Source organism: Dioscorea cayenensis, chromosome 18, assembly GCF_009730915.1.
Source record: "Dioscorea cayenensis subsp. rotundata cultivar TDr96_F1 chromosome 18, TDr96_F1_v2_PseudoChromosome.rev07_lg8_w22 25.fasta, whole genome shotgun sequence".
Classification (NCBI taxonomy): domain Eukaryota; kingdom Viridiplantae; phylum Streptophyta; class Magnoliopsida; order Dioscoreales; family Dioscoreaceae; genus Dioscorea; species Dioscorea cayenensis.
Window position 1 is genome coordinate 4,609,646 of NC_052488.1, and position 5,190 is coordinate 4,614,835.

Consider the following 5,190-nt stretch of genomic DNA (forward strand, 5'->3'; position numbering starts at 1 on the left):
GTATATTGAGGGTAATGTACATCTTAAGTGTGGGGATGGGGGGAGTTCACTTTACACATGTCCTTTATACTTATAGTTTTATTGTACATGCTTATGTAGCCAATGGCGGTTCACTTTAGTTGTAATGATAGTATTCTTGAGTTTAGGATAATTTTTAACAATGAATGTTTTTAGGCTCTAGCTTTTACTTGAATTTCTAGGAAACACTTGTTGCACATCTTGCTCATGAAACTGTTTTGAAAACTCAAGTTCGGTGTTTAAGAGACAAATTAGTTTTGTCTTTTGTTTTGTTATTATATAAAAAAGAAATTATAATAATTTTTGTTTACTTGTTTGTGTGCATCGGGAGTGGAAAGAGCTACCGCCTATGAAGTATGAAGCTACTCTCATAAGTCGGATACTAGTTATGCCCTAATGAGAGAAAGAGCTATTTCATGGGATGAGTGAAAGCTACTACCCCGGTAGAAAGAGCTACCACCTCGAAAGTGTGAAACTCACCTTAGCGGCCACTTTGGAAAAGTTTACCTTAGAGGATGTGTGAAGCTACTACCATTCCTTTATTTTGTTGTGTTTTATAGATAAATAAGTCCCTTATTACTTAGGTCTTTGAAAAGTATACTTTGAGTTGAATTGAGTGAGTTTACACACACTTACATTATTTTGGGTTTGTTGTCCTTTCTGATTCAAGTTTTTCGCAAGAGCATTCAATTTTCGTATTCAGTGTTGAAATTTCCCTTACTTATAGAATGCTCTTCTTGCATGCTTTGGTGAACCTAAGGCCAAGCACTTTCAATATTTCCTTCTTATATGCTTCAATATTTTATTTTTTGCTTAGGACAAGCAAAAGCTTAAGAGTGTGAGAGTTTGATAAGTGCTGTGTATTAGTAATACAAAGTATTCTTTTCTTGCGTTGAGCATTAGTTTTATCAGGTTTCAGCGCTAATACATGTGTATTTGTGTTACTTTTGTACATATAGTGTTGTAGAGCCAAATATGTAAGAAAGAAGCCAATGTAGATCGTGAATGCACTATTTGATAAAATCTTAGAAGTAACAAATGCGAAGACATAAGGTGGGCTCAAAGATATGAGAATGTGTGCCAACCTCCATGTATTCAAGCAATTAAAATGAGTTGGAGAGGCACAAAGGCAGTCACATTTGCGAATCCCAACTTGTGCAATAATATCAAGATTTTCACCAATGAGGCTTTTTATTGAAGAAGCGACGCGATCTACGGCATAAATGTGTTCTTGTTTATGTTACCTAGATGAAAAGTATAAATCGGGAGTATTTTTTTTTGCCGGTACTGTAGCAGGCACTGTAGCAGTTACTGTTCACAGCCCGCAGAAAATCAGAATTCCAGAGAATCCACACGCTCATGCATAATTTCCATAAGGGAGTGTGGAAATTCTACTGGGAGTATGGGAGATCCACATGGCCGTGTGGATGCCCGATTCCAACCTATTTAAAGCCGTGATTCAGCCCGATTTGAGGATTCTTCTTTTCATCTTTTTTCCATCTTTTGAGAGGCTTGTGGCTAGGGTTTAGAGAGGTATTGGCGAGGCTTTTAGAGTGGTTCTACGGCTTTAACACCGCGTTTCTCTTGGAAGATAGCTATTGGGGGAGCTTTCGTCAGCACTGATCAGGTGAGGTGTGCCCCAGACTTGACGAGGGGACCTTTAGAGAGGATAAGGTTACTCCACAAGACCATCGACATGACTGCCGAGGGGGTTTTCCTATAGATTACTTGTTTTTATTTTTGATTTTACTATTGATTATATCTTGCTTCATGGAGAGCTAAACCCCTAGTGGGTGGTTGGATTTGTGAACCCTAGGATGTATTTGTTTCATTAACCTTTTATTATGCTTTCCTTAATTGATGTTTTAATTGAGTTCCAATCTTGAATACTTGTTGAATGATTTCTCCCTTAGAGTGATACTAGGGTTGGGAGTCCATCTTGGTAGCCTTTATAGATGAGTAACACACCATGAGGGCTAGACAAAGCTAGATTGGAGAGGGTTGAGAGAGTGAGTCAAGAGGTAGCGGAGCATCCGCTTTCCCTTCCGATATGATTTATTGTACCTCCATTTCCTAGAGTTCTTTGCGGTCATAATAGAGTGAAGTGTTGATAAGTGCTTGTGTGGTAAGAATGCGAAGTGTTCTTTCCTTATAATGAGCATTACTTTTATCGGGTTTTAATACTAATATGTGTGTATTTATGTTACTTTCATACATATAGGGTTGTGAAGCCGAATCTTAGAGAAAGAAGCCAATGTAGATTGTGAGTGCACCAATTGGAGGAAATCTTGAGAATGTTCAAACGTGAAAACATAAGTCTGGTTGAAGATGCTAGAATGTGTTCAAACCTCCTTGTATTCAAGCTAGCACAATGATTCGGAGGGGCACAAAGGCAGTCACATTCTAAGTATTCCGGCTTATGCATGTGTAACAAGATCTACGACATAAACATGTGCCCATTTACGTTACCTCAATGAAAGCATGGTTATGGGAGTGTTTTCGGACCAGTATTGTAGCAGAACAATGTAACAACACCGTAGCGAAAATACTGTAGCAGGTACTGTTCACAGCCGACCTATGAAGGAGTTTTCCAGAGAAGCCACACGGCCGTATAGAAATTCCACACGCCCATGCATTAATTTCACACGGGCCGTGTGGAATATTCACAAGGGCGTGTGGATTCTCGATTCCAGCCCTTTAATAGCCGATTTTAGCATTATTTTCATCATCTTTTCCCCAACTTCAGATAGAGTTGCGGCTAGAGTTTTGAGAGATATTGGCTAAGGATTGGGAGAGGTTCTACGGCTTTGACATCGTGCTCCGTTTGGAAGAAGGTTAGTGGGAGAGCTTTTGTCAGCACCGATCCAGTGAGGTGTATCCTAGGCCGGGCAAAGGGACCGTTGGACGAGTAGAGAACTCTCAACAAGACCATCGTCACGACTATCGAGAGGGTTTTTCTATGGATTTATTGCTTTTACATTCGATTTCATTGATTGTAATTAGCTCCATGGAGAGCTAAACCTCCTAATGGGTACTTGGATTGTGAATCCTAGGATGTATTCGTTTCATTGAACCTTGTTATTATGCTTTCATTAATTGATGTTGTTATTGAGTTCTAATCTTGAATGCATTAATTGTATGAATACTCCCTTAGAGTGACACTAGGGTTCAGAGTTCTTGTTGGTAACCCTTGTGAGTGAGTGATATACCACGAGAGTTAGACAAAGCTAGATTAGAGAGGGTTGAGAGGGTGAATTGAGAGGCAGCGGAGCGTCCCCTTTCCCCTTCGGTGTAAATTCTACCTCTAATTCCTCGAGTTCTTTGTGGTCATAGAAGAGTGAATGGGCTAAGGGATGACCTTCCGCTGGGGCTTAGTTGCGAGTGCAATAGAGTGAAGCGTTGAAGTGATTTTAGCATCTAGGGCTTAATTGTGACTAGAGACCTTCCGCTGGACCAAAGGGTTAGGTCTACATATAGAAAGAGGATTTATCACTTGGAATCCCTAGAACTCATTGCAATTCTATATGAGTGCGAGGTTGAGAGATTGTTCAATTTCTCCTCCGGGGCATGTATATGGTTAGGCAAGGTTGACCTTAGATTTAGGAACATGTATTAAAAGATCTCCACTACTCATTAATGCATTAGTAAGGAAGCATAATTGAGGGTTTTTGCACTTGAAATGATTATCCTAGGCGGATCAATATCCGAGTACCCCATTTATATTAATTGCCTTACCTCTCCTTTACTTATGCTCTCTCTCTTGTCTCTTTTACTTTTGTTTGCATTACATCTTGTCACACAAATCACTATTCATATTTCACTTAGTTAAAAAACAATTTAAGTATTTTTACTCCCTACTCCGTGTAGATATTCTACCCACTCGCCTGGGATTTTATTCGACATACCCATGCACTTGCGGGACATACACAAAGGGCATTGTCAAGTTTTTGGCGCCGTTGCCTAGGAGTAGGCATTTAGAGATACTTTGCACTTTGTTTTTTTAGCTATTCATTTATTCATTCTATTTCACATCTACTTTTCTATCATCGTTCTGATTTGTTTTCTTTCTTTTTGTGTATCTCCAGGTTCATGACCCGAGGGAACCCCTCAATATTGATTGAAGGAGACCCCGAGCTCGAACGTGCACTTAGAAGAAAATAGAAATAAACCTGTGCAAGAATAGTCTAATCTAGCTAATTTGGAGGTTGAAGGGTCAGATAATATGGCGGAACAAAATGAGCAACAGAGGACATTATCCGATTATACCAGACCTTCAGTATTGGGGACACAATCGAGTATTGTGCGCCCTTCGATTACAGCTCAGAATTTCGAGCTAAAGCCGGCATTTATCCACCTGTTGCAGCAATCCGCACAGTTCAATGGCTTGGCAGATGAGGATCCAAACAATCATATAGAGAACTTTCTCGAGGTGTGTGATATGCTCAAGATAAATGCGGTGATGGATGATACCATCAAGTTGAGAGCCTTCCCATTTTCCTTAAAGGGGAGAGCGAAGCAGTGGCCACACTCATTACCTAGAACATCAATTACCACATGAGAGGAGATGGTAGAAGCTTTTCTTGCCCGTTATTTCCCTCCCAGAAAATATGCAAAGCTTAGGAATGAGATCTCATCCTTTGTACAGTTGGAATTTGAGTTTCTACTTGAGACATGGGAAAAGTTCAAGAAACTCCTGAGAAAGTGCGCGCAACACGGATTCCTATAGTGGATGATTGTTCTGACCTTTTACAATGGGTTGAATCCGAGCACAAGGCAACTCTTGGATGCGGTAGCAGGAGGTACATTAGGTAGCAAGATCCCCGGTGAGGCCCGTCAACTAATTGAAAAAAAAGGGTTACATAGCTACCAATGGAATGCTGGAGAGAAGAAGAAAGTGGCCGGGCTTCATGAGATAGATGCTGTAACTTCATTGGCGGCTCAAGTGGAATCATTGAGTAAGAAGTTAGATGATCTAACTTCGAATATAGTGGCGGTCGTGACTACTTGCACCGGGTGTGGTGGAGGACATGCTCCATCTGATTGCCCAATCTCCATTGGTGATGCATCTTCGGTTGAGAATTTTGATTTTGTGAGTAATGCGATGAGGAATCAAGGGAATCCATACAGCAACACCTACAATTCAGGTTGGAAGAATCATCCCAATTTCTCGTG

The 5,190-nt window shown here is 40.4% G+C and overlaps 1 non-coding gene across 1 annotated transcript; it reads right to left on the reverse strand.

The window, feature by feature from the left end:
* Positions 1-4,630: 4,630 nt before the first annotated feature.
* On the reverse strand, positions 4,631-4,737 carry LOC120283123. The gene has a single exon (XR_005543124.1). It is a non-coding gene; the product is annotated as a small nucleolar RNA R71 (small nucleolar RNA).
* Positions 4,738-5,190: the final 453 nt, after the last annotated feature.